Here is an 18,166-nt window from a genome sequence, read left to right on the forward strand (position 1 = left end):
AGCCATGTGGACCATGCCATAGTACATCAATGTTTAAATTACAGTTCTTCTGGGACCAGTGTTCATTTTTCTTGTTCGGTTGGTAAGCCCTGGAACACCACCAGCCTAGAAAGGGTAACCGCCAGAGACTGATCCACTGGACTGCCGGTAAGGACATTGTTAGGAGTCAGGGTGTCTTCTAGGGCCACAGTTAGAGTTAATTTATCTAGCACTGATTCTGACTTTTAATGTGCCTTGCACGTAACTATGCCAGTGCAGTAGGCAATCACAAGGCTTCCAACAAAGCAGCAATACAAGAACTGTTACATAAAGGTGTTCCTGTCAGCCCTTGCACCCATTTACACAGTAATGCAATATAATGCAGCAAAAAACACTCGCCTGTTCTTCTTGATGGCTGGAAAAAAGGTGTTCTGTTGTCAGTGGAAACTAGCCCAGGAGGCCTCGCCTGTTCCCCAGTAAATGTGGAAGTCCAGGAGGTCCTCCCAGGGCCAAGCCCCAAAATCTAGAGGAAAAACCCCTGTAAGGGAAAAACCTTGTGTGATTTGTTTTCCTTCTTGTAGGTGTGCTGACCTTGTCCCAATGGATTTGTAGAGAAACCTCATGTATTGAAAGCTGCTCCAGGAAGGATCTCAGCAGATTTCAGATTGGTAGGTATCACGCTGTTCCTGAAGTGTAGAAGAATGGAGGAAGCACTATGAGACCATCTGGTAAGTAATTCCGCTGCGGTTCAACATGGCATGTAATGAGGTGCCGAAACAGAAAACTTGCACCATGGGTAGGCTACAAGTATCCGTAGTTCAGCGGCTCAGAGCACCACGGGAACTGAACACTGAAACCAACGGCTAGGAAATCTGCTGACAAAAGCAGCAGAGCCGTAGTCTCCAGGCGAGGAGGAGCTGCGATGATAGCAGCAGCCGCGGGAAGACGCAGCAGAACCTGCAACTCTCCCAAACCGCAGTAGCAACACAGCAATTTCAAGACTTTTGAATTTGGTGGCCGAGAAGGAATAAAGTGGCCCCAAAGTAAACAAATTGGAAAATGCTGGCCGAAATTAGCAAGGAAAGTAGAAAAAGTACAGAATAAGCCTGAGCAAGAACTTGGAAATATAGTAGAACAAAGAAGATAAAAGGGATAGCAGAGTAATGCTTATCCAGCAAGGAAATAGAAAACTAGCGCCCAGCTAACGAAAAATATACCAAAACAATGCCCGGTTCCTTGCGTCCAATCAGCTTAAATGCACAGCAATGGAGGTCGAGTTTCACAGTGCCCTCTAGTGGAAAGCCTAGACAGTTGCTGTACCATGAGACATTGAGGACCTGACTGCCGCCATCTTGGGAAGGTGCGAAACCCATTTTATGGGCTTCTGCGCCAGCGCTGCCACAAAGACCAGGATGACAGGGCTTTCCTAACAGTTCGTGACGTCAAGTAGCAATGCCGCTTCCACAATATACCAAAATCATGTGTAACGATGTTAGCATAAGGATAGGCCATTGCAGATTTGCCTTTCACTAAAATGCATGTTAGGTTAAGAGCAACCCGTTCAGTGACCTGTGCACAGTGAACAATTGGTATTGATTTGCTTTGCAATTTTCAAACTGAGTGCAATGTACATAACTCAAAGAGAGTCTTCCATAAGAAGTCCTCAAACAAGATCTGTCAACAAATAGAATCATATCAGGTCTCTGCAGCAGTATAGCTTTCAAATAGACTCTGGGAGTAAACAGATGTTCAGTAATTAAGAAATAGTCATGGGGCTTTCCATCAGAAGGCATCAGGAGCGGAGGGACAGGATTTAACTTTGAACATCTTATTACAGCGACATTATAGTAGATAGCAAACATTTTTCACACTTGGTTAAAAAAGAGTTGGTAACTTGCCACATTTTTCCTTTCAAACGCAGTGGCGTAAAAGCGTGAGGTACTGCTACAGTGACAGAATGACCCAAAACCAAGGTGTGTGCTTGTACTACAGAGTAGAGGCAGCCACAGAACAAAAACAAGGTGGCAACCTTGCTGCAACATGATCCATTGCTCTTCTATAGTATGAAATGGGATGGTGCTTGTCATCATGTATTATAGTCAAGACCCCCAGAGTGAAATTATCAAAGATCCTCACAATAAAGAGTACATTATTTTTGATAATTTACCAAATCTAAGGCCAGAGCCTTTGACAGCTCTTGCTAGATTTTAATAAATGCCTTGTCTGTTTCATCAGATGGTGAAAAGGGGCCAGGAATGTAAGAAAAGGTAAGGTTCTGTATGCGTTTTACAATGGCAACAGAGCCCATTATCCATTGGTGGCAGTAACCAGCTTTTCTAAGAAATCCTCTCATTTGATTTTTGGTTTGGGTAGCAAAGAATCACATTAATTTGGGAGTTACACAAATGTCTCTCTCCTGCCAAGATATCATGACCATGATAATGGACTTGAGCTTGACACAAAGATGTTTTTTTTTTCAAGGCTTTATCTCCTTTCAAAGCAAGAGCTGAGAGCAAGCCAGGAGAATATTATTGAGAAGCTACAAATGAGAGGGATGCTAACAAGAGGCTGTCACCATATTGGACTAAAACAAACCCCTGACCCTTTGAACTCAAGTGAATCAAGATCTTGTTTCAAAATCTGGAAAAAGGAAGTCGGTTCTCAATATACATTTGGGGAAACCTTGTGAATTTGAATTGGACATTAAAAGCGAACAATTATTGACTAGCAGGATGCACAGTTACAGAGGAGAATGCAGAACATAAATCTACAACTGTAAAAAAAAACACTGCTGTTGCAGGGATTCATGATAAAATGGTTTCAGGATTGGGAATGATAGGGAACAAAGATATAACTTATGCACTAACAGCATGTAAATCTTGTGCAATAAGTTCCTTTGCCTGTTTTTCCATAGGTAAAATGGTACATATTGCAAGGACTATGATTACGTACAATAATCCCTTTCTGGAGTAGATAATGAAAAACAGGCTTTATTCCCTCTTCCACCTCTTTCAAAATGGGACATTGTTGGATACACAGAAGAGGTTTGGTTGGGTTCAGAGTAATACGCACAGGTTCCACATGCAATGTATGTCCCACTGCATTTGTATGCTTGACCAATATTGCAGAATAACTAAGTCTAACAGTCCCTGTTCAACCGAGTGCCATTCCACAAACCATTTGATTTCTGACTCTTGCAACACAGCCTAAAATAAATTCCAATTCCTTACACATCAGGGGATCCAAATAGATACTATAAGAGCAATGGTTAATAGTTAATAATTTACATAGCAGATCCAATCATTATGAATTAACTGACGTACATGGACTGAGAAACAAAAGTATGATATTTAGAAATAGGACCTAAAGTAGCTGTCATAGCTCATGTAACTTGATATGGTAATGTTTGACCTCCAATGCCCTCTGCGTTTACCATTTGGTCTCAGCATGGAACATGCTGAAATTCAAAAGTTGTCAGAGTTGAGCAAGATACTCCAGTACCAATTACACATGAAAGATTCTTCCTACTAATGAGATTCCACATAAGGAGCAGAAGGATCAAGCAGAATCAGTGGTGCAATATATATTTTTTTATTTTATTTTATTTTATTTTATTAGCATTTAGTTTCAATAGAAACTTTTTTGCCATTGCATAGGCATTGTTCAGATAAAAAATTAGAGAACTAAACAACAAAGAAGAAAATAAAAATACTTAACCTAGAATGAGCCAGAGAGTGAAAACGAAAATGAGTAAAAGACAAAAGGACAAGAAAAAAAACCAACTAAATAAGAGAGTCACACTCTCTTATCCTCCTCAAGTTTCACAAGTATGATTGATACTAGCTCTAGTAGAGCAAATGTCAAAGATAGCCTGGTTCCTTGTAACAGGAGAAGCCAAATGTCACTTTTAGTTAGAGTTCGGTTTTCAGCAAATAATCTTCGCAGTAGATTGTGTCTGATGTGATCCACGACTTGACAGTTCATTATCAGATGGCATAGCAATTCCATTTTATGGCTACATAAACTGCAGGCATAGTTTCTTGTATCTTTGGTTTTCCTAGCTTCTAAAATCTCCTTAGTTGGGAGTATGTTAAGACGCAATTTTAAAAATCGCTGGCGTAAGATTGATGACGGGAACTTATCTAAGTATGCCGGAATTGTGCCTCGTTTGCTTTGTGCTACACAGTACTTTCCATAAAGTTTTGCAGACGATGCAAGATCTAGGATCTCTATCCAATCGTACTCATACAGACGCCTTTTTACATAGTCTGGTTTTCAATAAGTAGTTTCTCTGTTGCATCAATCGATTTTAACAAACCCGCACATTTCTCGCCCCATTCTACAAGAGACTGCTCCCTTTTTGTCTTGAGAGCCTCCCCAAGTAGCATAAAGCCACTTTCAGGTGGAGGCAGCAGCCATTTCCAATCAAAAGATAACGTTTTCCAGGTCATAGATGCAGTTAATGAAGTGAGGCCTAGTTCTTTTTGTATCACTGCTATCGGGATACAGTTCGGTAGCCTGAGCACGGACCTCCAAAAAAGACCCTCTAAGATTTGCCACAACTTCCAACTTAACTGTAATGCACATTTTGCCCCGCAGGTCAAAATAGGGACGGTCTTCATACTATAGAATGTTATTACTGGATCCAGTGACAATTTACAATATCTTGATTTAATTAGTCTCGCTTGTGCAGATAGCATCTTTACTTTGCTTCTCAGGCCTGCTTCATTGTGGGCATCGCTAGAAATTCCAAGGTAAGTCATTTCAGTAGTTTCTTGGATTCTGTCTCCATATATGTGCCCTCCTTGAAATTTAGGGGTCTTACCCCTTGGGTTCCCAAAAGTCAGCAAATTTTAAGGTGTTTTCTCGTAGATCGTTTGCTGATAAGAAGCGGGCCAAGGCATCCAGGTGGCGCTGAAGGCCAATAGGTGTTTCATCCAAAAGAATGACATTGTCAGCAAACAACAGTCTATTAACAGGGGTTCCAGAGATAGATGGGAAAAGCACCTAATTTCATTGAAAATATCTCCCCTATCTGAATTGTATAAGTTGAATATAGCTGGTGCAGGCGACAACCTTGCTTGAGGCCAACTCCTGTTTTTATAAGGTTTGTCAGATCCCCCCGTTTATTTAACTTTACTTGAATAGTAGTCCCAGAATGCAGCGCTTCAATTGCTTCGCGCAAGTCAGCAGGGCATCCCCAAGCTTTTAGTTTGGACCATTGCTTCTGCCTATTCACTGAGTCAAAAGCCTGAGATAGATCCACTGAGGCCAGATATAGTTTTTTTCTGTTCTTTTTCGTGGTTCTCAGTTTCAAGTAATTGATTATGAATTGGTTCAAAGATGTTTCGATGCCTTTTTCAAAGCTTGCTTGCCAACGATCGCAGTGATTCGACTCCCTGCTCCAGTCTGTCAAATGGGTCAGGATCAGAGCTGCAAAGAGTTTGCCAGTGACATCTAGAAGGACGATAGGTCTGTAGTTTGTGGGAATAGACCTAATGCCCTTCTTAAAGATGGGGACAATGATGGATGATGTCCGTGTGTTCGGGATGTTTCGTCTTAGTTTCACCAGTGAAAATAAATGGTGTATGAACGATGCACATTCCTCTGGGTTCTCAAGCCGTCTGGGCCGGCAGCTCTTTAGTTACTAGAGTTTTTAATCAATGCGGGGATGTCCTCCTTAACGGTTTCAAATGCCCAAACAGGACGAGTTTTTCCTGTTTCATCCTTTGCACATTCCGTCGGCCTCGAGACGAGAAATTTTCTGTCCAATCTCTCGCTGGGATCGAGTTGATTATAATGCTCTGCTGCGGACCATCCATCGAGTTAAAGATTTGCCACATCTCTCTTGAATTTTTAGATGCGACAAGCTTCAGCATATGCGCTGCGTTGGTTTGCATTATGGAATATCTGTGTTGTTTCACCCAGTTATTACAGGCAGACCTGCTTTTCTTAATGTCTTCCATAGATTCCTTTGAGGGTTGTTTTTTGTGAGCCCTTATTAAACGGTTTAAGACCTTTTTCCGTGATTGAACAGCAGGGTCAAATTTGTGTCTATGGCTAAACGTTTTGTTCCTGCTAGGACTTACTTTTTCAGTGCAGATGGAAAGGAGTTTTGTGTAATCTAAGTGCTCTAGGTTTGTGGTGTCCCTTAAGTTTCCTGAAAGTTTGATGACGCTATCCCGCGATAGCCTTAGCTTGTTTCTTCCAGGATGCAATTCTAAACTGTCAGTTTCCAAGACTTGAATTTTCTTTGATTCCAATGAGAAACATAATTTTAGAATATTATGGCCACTATATATTGTATCAGTGACCGTCAGGTCCACTATGTTAATATGTACATTTTCTGAGACAAAGAAATAGTCCAAAATTTGGCACTCTTTCTCTTTCCTCCATGTAGGTTTTGGTGGTTTATCCCCTGCTGTAGCCCCATTCAGTACTGAGATGTGTCTTAGTTGAAGTTCTTTTCTCAGTGACAGGCCTCTTATTTCGGATTCATGCAATCTACTCTTAACTGCTTTTAAAGAAAACCCCATCATTTTTAGTTGACTAGGTTCTTGTAACAGCAATTATTTAGTTTTCATAGAAGTGAGATGAAGTACCACCAGATCTTTCCTATGTTCTTCAGGAAAGTCCACTAAGAGCAGATCCCTAGAGTCGATACCGGCGAGTGGGCCAATGCTATGAAAGAACCATATAATATTTGCCCGGTTGAGAATGAGATTATCTTGAATGGATAAGGTTCTCTCTAGTTGCATGCAAATAAGTTCTTTTTTCTTCTCTTCCAATGGTCTTTTCAAATAATTAGACTTATCTGGTTTGTAAGCAGCCGAATCTGGATGTTTGTCAGACCAAGTAACCTGCCTACTTATAGCTCTGCATTTTTCTTCAGGTTTCATGAACTTTCTACCAGAGCTTTGCAGAGTATTTTCTTGGGGATGTTGGCCTGTATGAACTCAGGATGCCATCCTTGTTTTGAATCGAAGGCTCGGGATCCGAGGCGGGGTCAGTTCTGGTTGTTCCTCGTAATCCGACAAGGTCTCATTATCCAGACAATTGCTTCTAGTATGATACTGGGAGAGTCATCAATGACGTTGTTGGTTTTCAAAGCTGTCCAGCGATCTTCCAAAGAGTCTTCAATCTGTAGGACTTCGTCCCAGTCAGCAGAGTAGGTCGAAAGATTCATTAGGTCCTCTATGTCGCCGAAGGAGTCCGCTGATCGTAGTTTGTTTTTGAGTCCTGTTTTGTCTGCCACATCTGAGATCTTCTTAACACTGAGTAGCTCATCATCAGAATCAACGCTTATATAAGAGTCTTCAGAGAATTTTCCTGAAGTTCGAGATGCCTGTTCCATTATCTTGCTTATTGGTAGGTTGGTGGGCCGATTCCCTGATGTTCTTTATTGGCATGGGTTTGCGAGTTAGTTTCTGGGGAACAGGTCTCATGACAAAGTTCACTTGTTTCAATTGCTTGTTGGGCTCAGAAAGTTTGCTCGCTAAGCGGGGTCACCATTTTTCCAATTCACCATATTAGGGCATTTTACAAAGATGTTGTATGTTTTTGAGGATGGAAGGGCTGAGTGCAAGGTTCCAGGGGTTGCTGAATTGGGCTGGGATTCTTTTTATAGATTCCCCAGTCCATCAGGCCCGAGTGGTTTCCTCATCTCTTTGCTTCCTGGTCCCTTTTGATTGCCAGGGCAGATTTGCTTAGAGTTTCTGGGTGCCTGATTGTCCTCCACCCTGATAAGGTTCCACGTGCCAGGTAGGGACATTGTTGCCTTGCAGGTAACTTTGTTATATAGGCCTTTTTTCGATCTTGGAGTTTCCCTATTACCCCCAGGGAGAGGTGTTTCCATGTCTTCCATGTGTTCCACTGTTATAGTAAGGTTGGTAATTGGGTCGATTGGATTGGACATGGTCCCCAAGGGGACCTCATTCAGTTTGGAGCTAGCACTATCATCTCTTGAGACTGTACTCAAGAGGGGACTGTTCTGAATGTTGCTGGACATGGATTGTCTTAATTTTTCCTTGTCTTTTACTATTGGGTCTTCAGGAACTTGGTGATGTTTTCTTCCTGCTTGTCATTATTGTCCTTGAGTGCTGTTATGAACCCTTCAATGAAGATCATTTTTGAGTGTAGCATTGCAATAAGGGTGTTTTGATTTTTTAATTGGTCTGCAATGTTCTTGTACAGTTTCATGAATGGGGTCATGGTAACGGAGAAGGCTGCAATCATGTTTGCATCTAATAGTGGTCCAGAGGAGGATTTTGCCTCCACCTGTGCAGCTACCATATCCAGGAGTAAATCTTCATCAGATAGCGCCAAGTTATTTTTCGGTCCTTCATCCTCATGTGTGGACAATCTACAGTGTTTACGAGAGCAGCCTGGTTGGACCAACTGAGCTGTTTCAGCTGTAGATTGTGCAGGGTCCTTTGGAGGAATTAAATTGGTTATATCACTTGGGCAGATTTCCTCTTCTTCGACCTGAGCTTTGCCGTTATCCTCAAGTTGGAGGGGATTACAGTCCGTGACATCACTATCTGCTTTCTTGTTAATGGTGGTCGCCGTTTCCTTTGCTCCCAAACTGGACAAAGTGGGGCTTCCTAATTTGTTCTTAGTACTGTTTTGGACTGCATGTTGAGGGATCGTTGTTTGTCTTGGTAAAGCAAGGCAAGTCGCATTCGAGGGGTGCGGAGATGAAGAACTTTGTGAGGGCTTTCCCTGTTGGTAATGCTTACCCCCGTTTGTTCTGAGACTATGGTTCGAAGTGGGCATTGCAGAGCCTCTGAGGCACAAGAATTTGTGCCACTATGTGCTGGACAATGCTTCCCTAGAGGGACGCTAAAGCTGAGTTCTCTGGCTTTGCAAAATGGAAGACTTGAGGCCTTGTTGTTTAAGATGTTGTGGGCCGTAGAGATAGGATTCCCAAAGGTGTAGAATTGATGGCCCAATAAAGGGTTTTCACTTTCTTCCAAGAGAGTTGGCTCAAGAGTTGCTGACCATGGTTGCAAGTTGCTTATATTCGGGGGTTTGGTATGATTAACTGAAGTGTCTTGAGCTTCCGGTTTGTGTGCTGAAGCCTCCAGATCGAAGTGTGGGCTGAGCTCCAATAATGTCAGAGCAGTTATAATTGCCTGATTGAGGCAGCAGGCATTTTCTTTCTCATTTTCCAAAGTGTTTAAGGCGGAAGTAGTTTTCTGTCCAATTTCTACTTGCACGTCTACTGGACAAAGCGTGATCTCTCCTTGAGTTAGACCACTGGGATCACCTTGCCTAAAGATTTTGTCTGAATTTAGAGACACCATATGTCGTGATGTTTAAAAGTTGGATGATTGCAAGAGTAGTTGCAGTGCGTGTAGGTGTGCTTGGCGCAGATTAAAGGGCTAGGCCCCACAGTCTCCGCTCAGCCTTCTATCAAATCCTATCCGATCCTCACTGTTACTGCTAGGTGGAATTGCAGGTTAAATAGGGTTGTATAGGGTTGTAGTCATAGCGCGGATCAAAGGGCCTAGCCCCGCAGTCTCCACGTTCTCCACACAATACTTTAGTTGTAAAATGGTAAAAAGACAATCACTCCGAGGTCGAGTGCCGTTGTGTTTGATGGCGCTGTAAGCTTAATTTGTGTCCAGGGCTGCTGTAATGTGCGTGTAGCTACGAATACGCATGCAGCTGGTTGTGGATTTAGCAGATTTAGCTAACTCTGCTTGGCACCAGAAGTTGGTCACTCCACACCTTGGCAATCACCCACAAATGTATCTCACATACCACACCTAAATACCTCTCTGACAAGTTCACTCTACACTATGCCACCCGCCCTACCAGATCATCCCACACTCACCTCCTCACAGTTCCCAGATTCAACTTCAAAACCGCAGGAGGAGCCAGCTTCCCTGTTCAAGCTGCCAACCTCTGGAACTCCCTACCTCCTTCCATTAGACTAGAACCATCCTTCAATGCCTTCTTAACCAGCATCAAACTCTGGCTTACTGATATGCCCACTAATTGTTGAGGCCAAGTGATCCTGCATCGCAGACCCATTGCTTGGTCTGTATCCCGTTGCTCCTCATCCGATTTGTACTTATCTTGAAGGTCAGACCAATATGTAACACAGGTCGTCCCTTTCACCATTACTATGTATATTTGTACTTAACTTGAAGGTCAGACGAATATGTAACCCAGGTCGACCCTCTCACCATTATTGTGTATATCCATTTATGTAAATATGTAATTATACCTCTGTCTGTAACATGTTAAGTTCTCCAGCGCCCAGTTACCTCAGGGTTAGGTGCGCGATACAAATAATAAACAAATACAAATACAAAATGGGAAGGAGGGATCAGAAGTGTTGAACTACCCTCCACTACCTTTGTCCATAGATCACAGGGGTTTCCCAAGGAATAAACCAAGGCTAGACAAGGGAGTAGTCCAAGTGAGATTGGTGTTTTAAAAAAGGTAGCTAAAGTCTCATGCAGACGTGCTGCCGTTCAGACACTTACCACAGTCTGTTCTGCTGAGTATGTTCGCAGCTCGTAGCTCAATGCTCAAGTGGGTAGGACACTGGCTTGCTAGCTTGTCTGCAGACTGCAGACTGCACTGAATCACTTGGCCACCACTTTGCTACCGTTTACCTCTCCTCCGGTTTTTTAAGCGAGAGTGGTGGTCACAGAGGTGTAGGCGGTGGAGTCAATCATACCTTCCCCCAAAGGTTAAAGGTACAGTGCTCCAGCACAGGGCTCCGGCTCCAGCCATGAGTACACTTTACACAGCGAAAAGTCCCAAGTAACAGAATAGAACAGAAAGTTCAAAGCAGAATCCAAAGGGCACAGCAAGATCCTCGCCGACTGCAGACTGCACTGAATCACTTGGCCACAACTTCGCTCTATTGCATTATTATTACTAACCCTGTGATAAACTATTGTGTATTGAACAAAGCAGGAAGGTGGTAGAAATTATTACAAGAAAGAACAAGGAGGCTGCAATAGTGGAGCTGTCTGTTGAGCGAGTCAATTCAGGCATTCAGACTTTGAATGCCCCAACTGCAATAATCACACTGGTCATTTTACAATTTTGACATCTGTCTATTCTCGACTCCCCCTTGTCCCATGTTGATGGGGCTTCATATTCATCTATTCCTTCCTCTAACCTGCAGTTTGTTCCTGCCCTTCCTTGCAAAGGCTGCTGTTGTTGGATTTGCAGCACCATCAGTCTAGTTACGGTACTATGTTGTGCAACTAGCAACACCCTAGTTACATTTTTGCCTTCTCCGTCAACACCCTTTTGTGGTACATTGAAAGATGAATCTGGCCTCTGGAATGAGACCTGTACACCTGATGGAGAAAGTGGAGCAAATTCTGCCACTTGGTGTTGATAGAGTGCCTGGTCAGTTGTGGGATTCACTATAGCAGGATTGTTTTAATCAAGGATATCTTCTGGAGTTTATTTAGGTGGTCATACCTCTTGGAGTGCTGTATAAATGCAACTATCGACTTTTCTGTATGGCCAAACTTGCTTGTGGGCTTCGGTCTTAGATTCAGAGTTTCTTTTTGTAGCCGCCAATCAAACAACAGGTCCCACTGTCTTTAATGGATTTTCAAATCCCAGGGACTCTAGTGTGCCTCATAAATAGAAAGTGCTATCAAGATAAAATATGCTTTACTTTATGAATTGCTTTGACTGAATGTTTCCCATTCCCACTGGGTTAATCCCAAGATTGGCTCATGAGGAATACTGTGCCATTCTTTGCAGTGCCCGCACAATATAGCGCAGAGACACTGATAGACCTGACAATGGTTCATAACTATCGCTCACTTGTCATACCTCACACTATTGCTTCCAAACATGATCTATATTCATTTAGCTGTTCAGTGACAGGGTAAAGAAAGAGATGTGTTCATACATACACAAATAAGGCTGAAAAATAGATGGGCCTGAACAGATCCCACTGCTAGGAGAGGTAAAGAGGTAAAACAGAAATATAAAGAGGACTAGGCAAGTGTCTCTGGGCCTCATTACAAGTTTCCCAGTCCAGAAACAACAGTACCAGTAAGCTTGTCGGTACGGTTATTTCCGGACCGGCAAACTACGAGGTCTGCGAGCGGGTGCCTTTCAGCCCGCCAGGTCTGACCTTGCGGGCGGAAAGGCACCCGCTCGTAGACCATGTCAGATGCACCGGCACCATTCACAAATGGTGCAGGTGCATCCGACATGCATTCGACAATCTGCCTCATACACAAGTACTGGGATGAGGTAGAGGTACATGGGGGTAATGCCTGACTCAGCTACTTGTAATCTTCATTACTCCTAGTCCCATTCTTTCTCATCTCAGTACTTACCTATGAGGCAAGGAGTTTCATACGTAACCTCCGGGACAAGCAAGAGGGACGGGAAGGTAATTCTGGGCCAATGAGCTGATTTTGGAGGTTGGGGTAAGTTGTGGGAGGCAGAGGGGATGTGTGGTGGGCAGGATTGTGCGATAAATCATAATGGTTATCTATGCCCACACTAAGAAGGCATGATATGTGGTATTAGTGGCTAGAGAGGCATTTTGATGCAGCCAGTCTGGTCATTCCTCAGTTTGGTATGACTGTTTTTTAACTGCGCATTTCTGATAAAGCAGTCCTGCTAAATGTAATTACCTGGCTAGACTGGCATTTGGGTGCTGCCAGTCTAGCCGTTTCTTACTCTTGCATTGTATATTTTTCTGTGCATCTGGGATAAAATTATATTATATGATATGATATAAGTCATTTATAACACTCCTGTACACAAGTGTTTCTAAGCGCGACAAGACAAGGGGGGGAAGACAGAGGGAGGACAAGACAAACAATCTTACTAGGCCTTGTGTCATTCAGATCGTGCAAGTGCGAGAATGAGAAATGCAGGGTGAAAGGGAGGGGGAAGTGCGAGGAAGAGGGGAGGGGAAAACAGGGCAGTAATGCTCTGAGTAAGTGCAGCCAGGACAGCACGGCTCTGGGTAGTGCAAGGAGAAAAAGAGTCTGTAGGGTTACAGCCCCTAAGTGGTGGTAGGCCCGGAGGCAGTGCAAAAGAAGAGCCTGGACTCGGTGAGACTCTGAGCGTAGCCAAGCAACCAGTCGGTACAGCCGACAGGTAGGTCAGCAGGAGAGAGAGAGAGAGAGAAAGCAGAGGAGAAGATGAAAGTTTTGAGCTGCTTCCGGAACTTCAGGTGGTCTGCCCAAGTTTGAGTGGGGCAGGGAGGCCATTACAGAGGGAGGCACCTGCAGAGGAGAGATCTACCCCCCACTCTCTGCCCGGAGGTGCGTTTAACTCTTAGAGAGTTGGAGGCAGCTGGGGTAAGGGCTTGAGAAGGAAGGTATTTTGGAAGAGAGCGTTGGATGTAGTGTGGGACCTGATCCCAGAAAGCCTTGTGGACAATGCAAGGGTCTTGAACTTGATCCTTGCAGCTACCGGGAGCCAGTGGAGAGATATCAGGACTGGAGAGATACGATCCTTGCGCTTGAGGACAAGGATAAGTCTCACAGTCCTGTTCTGGATTAGTTGCGGAGGGCCGAGAGTAGAGGAAGGCAGATTGAGAAAGAGGCTGTTGCAGTAGTCCAGCCTAGAGAGAAACAAGGCTCTGGAGACAGTGAGCTTCTGGGGGAAAGTATGAAAGGGAAGAGTCCCTTTGAGGAGGTGCAGCTGATAGTGGGAATTCTTGGCGACGTCCGAGATGTGAGGATAGAAAGAGAGAGTGGAGTCGAAGATGACACCAAGGTTTTTTGCCTCCCAGGAAGGCGAAGGAAGTGGGCCCACGGTGGGCGGCCAGAGTGAGAGAGGGGAAGCAGGGGCAGGGGTCCCAATGAGAAGGATCTCTGTCTTATTGGCATTAAGGCAGAGATCGTTGGAGGCACACCAATCCTTGAATCGCGGATAGACAGTCAGGAATGAGCGAGAGAGGAGAGGAACCTGAAGGAAAGCTAAGTGTCATCTGCATAACTCTGAAAGTTAGAGGAGAAGGTAGAGATCAGGTGGGCCAAAGGGGCCAAGTAGAGGTTGAAAACCAGGGTGAGAGGATAGAGCCTTGGGGAACGCCACAGGTAGAGAGAGAGAGGTGGTTTAGAGAAACGGACCATGTTGGACCTGGGAGGGGCTGTTCAAGAGGAAGGAGATCAGCGACTTCAGGGCCTGATCCGTGATGCCCAGGTTCTCACGTAGTCAATTGATCAGGATGGCGTGGTTGACTGTGTCAAAAGTAGAGGAAAGATCCAGGAGGATTAGGATAGAATCCCTTAGTATTTTGTTGTTTAATAAACACCCTTGAAACTCTTTTCTTTTGCCATAGGAGTACTTCAGTGTAGGATTGTTTTCCTCAAACCAAGATTTTTGTCAGACTGTGGGAATTATGCTCTCCCCAAGTCTCCAGGTTTGAGCTGCCATAGGCTCTGGTCAGACTATTCAGGTTAAAGCTCTTCTTAGGCTCTGGTGGCTTTCGTGGAATAGCACAGACAGCAATTCTCTCTATGGCCCCATGGCTTCTACTTGCTTCTGGGTCAAGGCCCCAAACAGGCTCATTGCTCTCTTCTGTCCTACCAACCCGAACTGTCCGACAGCGTTGCCTTCTTGGCTTGGTTCCCACCTTGGTAGACCCTATAAAAATGCTCTAGAAGTTAAATAATGTGTATATAGGACATCTTTTTCTGATGCCAGGAAAAAGAGATTACAATTGAACTAATAAGCAAATCATTGAGTAATTGGTACAATACCGGTCCTTCTTACAATATGTGTGACGATAATTAAGGAAAACCAAATGATGGAGTAATTTGGTCCAACTCTTCTTGCAAAAACTGTGTGATAAGTGTGACGATAATTAAGGAAATAAGCACTTTTGTATTTGATCGACTCTGGATCCTTATATACTCTATTACTCCAATCGGTCTTACATTTTGTATCTATTCCTAACTTTTTGGTGTTGAGGAATTCATGCAAAGTGAAAGGCTACCACATCTTTCTGGTCTTCTACTTACTTAAATGTACTTTCCCAATGTCCTATACCTTGGTCTGATGCCATATCCTGTTTGATGTTTGATTTATTTTGCATTGAATTCTGTGCTATACATTCTCTTCAAATAGATTGTTTCAATAAATATTGTCCCTATTTAATTTTTTTTAAAAATATAATTTTTTTCCTTTGGAGTGCCATACCAGAATAGAAATAAGCGGGATATCTAGTCTAGAGAACCAGAAACACAAAATCAGACTATATAAAGAAAAGCAAGAATTTCCAGTGGTAGAACATTATGTTTTGTTAATATGTATTACCCAAGCTACCACTGATAGTAGGGGTTTCCCCTGCCTTTGTTCACCCCACCTGGCTCTCAACTATCTTGGAGGGTGGCGTAATTGGTGTGGCCCCTTCCTTGTTCTCTCTTCCTTTAAAGTGTAGCTTTCTTGGTTTCATCTCATCAATTGATGCTTTCAGCTCTTTCATCTCAAAACCGAGATTATATACGCACGAATTACATGGGCCAGGATTAAAATCAGATGTTAGAGATAGAGGGATGATTATGTCAGAAGATTGTGAAGCTTCTGAAGAAAACTGTGTACTTTTGTGATTTAAAGGCAATGAAAGATTGAGTGGCCGGCCTTTTGCCAATGCATTTTTAAGGGTCATTAAGGAATCAGAGGCCAATATAAAGCCTTCAATCCTATCCATTTTGGAACATATCTGATGAATTGTGGTTTTCATTTCACGAAGTTCAAGGTGCGTCAGATCGTGCCCTTTGTCCAAAAGATCAAGGATTTTAATTATTACAGGGAATGTCTGTGGTGACCTGCCTTCATTATTCTCCAGTGGATTGTAACGAAAAGAGGAATCAAGGTGAGAATATTTCATTTGAGGTTGAGAAAGTTCAGGAGAGTATAGCAATTTAGCTGGAATGGGTTCTTTATTAATGTCGGCGTCATTGATGTTGTTAGCTGAATAAGCCCTTGCGGAAGCATTGAGAGGTGACGTTTTTTAGGGAATTTTCGACTCCAGCGGTCTTATAACAAAAGGAGTCAATGCACTGATAGAACAGCACACTTGGTCTTCCAAAGCTGCCATATTCTGAAGATCGGATTCGAACGAATCATTGGTTAAGGGACGATTGGAAAGAGGTCTTGAATGATCTCTTATCTCTTCACATCCCCTCCAACTCACAGTGGTCGTTATATCTTTGTGATGGAAGTGGTCTGAGTCAGGAGAGATCAAAGAGATAGTTGGTTCAGAAGAATGAATCTGTACGGAATGGGATGAAAGGACCACAGAACTTGATTTCGAGGGAATCAGTGCAAGGTCTTCAGGGATGGTAAGGTCAACGTAGGAGATCCTTCTAGCACAACCTAATGCATCAATTAGGGTTCTCGTGATGGCTGCCGGCATAGGTTTCTTACAGCGAACACTACGCAGCCCACTCGTCATATTGACACCAGAGAAAACAATTAAGGGCACCAGGCGGCTAAAGACCTGATATGGGGAGCCAGTAAGTTAGTGGGTTGATTATCAAAAAACTGCAATGTGCACAATAAATACAAAATGGAAGGCACTTAACTCCCGTTCTGAGTCGTAGTAAAAGACCGCACTGAGCAAACACAAATCAGCTGCTCACCGCCAGATTTCCCCTCAATTTATGTGACACGGAAGCGAAGATTTCTAACGTTGTAAACCAAGGTTGCTGTCTGAGAAAGTAAATTAAAGAAGGGATAGTACAAAGATGCTGAGAAAACTGGCGAGCCAGCGAACAGCAAACAGCGAGTACTTAAGCGAGTACTTGTGGCGCGTGCGCAGATGCGTGCGGCCTGTAGTTTTTAAGGACTTCTGGGTAAAAGGGGGCAGGGCCACCAAAAAGCAAGTCCAAGTATAATCCACACGGAAATGTCCCACAGCATTTCTCATGGTCCAGAAAGAGCGGGGAGCCAGGAAGCAGCACTTAAGCGAGTACTTGATGCTTTCTTGGTTTTATAGTTTGCTTAAGGAACTTAACATCTTAGTGTCTGCTATGGTTGGCGTGTCCTTTTCTTTCTTTTAATTATGCTGCAGGATTGGTGCGTAGATAATTGTTCCACCTATTTCTCAAGTGCATGCCCCTGGCTTGCCCTTGTTGTATGTCTTATGCATGGTTTAAGGATATGCTTCAGCCGTTGTCCTGGCCCAAGAGAACTGACATCTCAAGCAACGTCTCTGCCATTTTGCATCACTCAGTGGTGTCAAGTTGGCCCAAGCATTCCAGAATTCTCATTTTAAATAATTCAAGTACGTTTGTTGGCTCCCTGTTAGGGTATGCTTGCAGAGAACATAAGCTTAATCTATCTGATTTTCTCTGTGTTCTTGTATGCCCTGCTTCAAAATGGGGCTTGCACACTCAAGTTGCAGTTGCTGCAGAGACCTGCTTTGTCAGTGGAACGCAGTCGGGCCTCAATGTACCTGACACAATCCTCACCCTTAAGGTAAACATCATTAAATGTTTCTGAGTTGATTTTCTATGCGGTTGTCTCCCATCTGGCTTTCCTGCATAGAATGTTAATACCAAGCACTCTTCCTCTTCCTCATGGGTGATACTTAAGTTTGAAGGGCGCTCTAACTTTCCAGATGCACATGAGACTGACTGCATGGCACGGGACAAGGGTCAGGTGAGGGAACTAGATGAGCTCCGGGGGATCCTTTGCATACCATCTACAGAGCTTTCATAACAGAGCTGGTAGAGCCCCCTCACCTTCTCAGACCCAGTATCCCTCACTGGTCCCCCTATAGTTAACTGGCACAGTTCAACTAATCTTAGATTTGGAAACAAAACAAAAGGAATTAATTTCAGGATTAGGTAATTTACATAAAAGTTAGGTTGTAGACATCAAAGTTGTACAATGGAAATCAGAGTTGCACAAGGGGCCATTCAGAGCCTAGAAGACACAAAATCTGAGTGGGACAGGGATTCTAAGGAAACAAAGATCTCTCAATCCCTTTGAAGATCTTATTGTAGTTGTATTGAGGGTGCTATGATATTGTTAGTGTTCAAATGGTGGGTTGGACTTAAAGAATATTGTAAAGAGGGTCAAAATAATTGGTTCTGTTTTATGCAAAAAAGGTAACAATCAATATCCAAATGAGGTTTCTCCAAAAGAGGAAAGAAAGTTCAGAGGTGTGCTTCTGCACTGCTGGGCTCCTGTACCATTGGGAGCAGGAGGTCGAAGCTTA

The sequence above is a fragment of the Ambystoma mexicanum genome, chromosome 3p (assembly GCF_040938575.1).
Source record: "Ambystoma mexicanum isolate Mex_15411 chromosome 3p, UKY_AmexF1_1, whole genome shotgun sequence".
Classification (NCBI taxonomy): Eukaryota; Metazoa; Chordata; class Amphibia; order Caudata; family Ambystomatidae; genus Ambystoma; species Ambystoma mexicanum.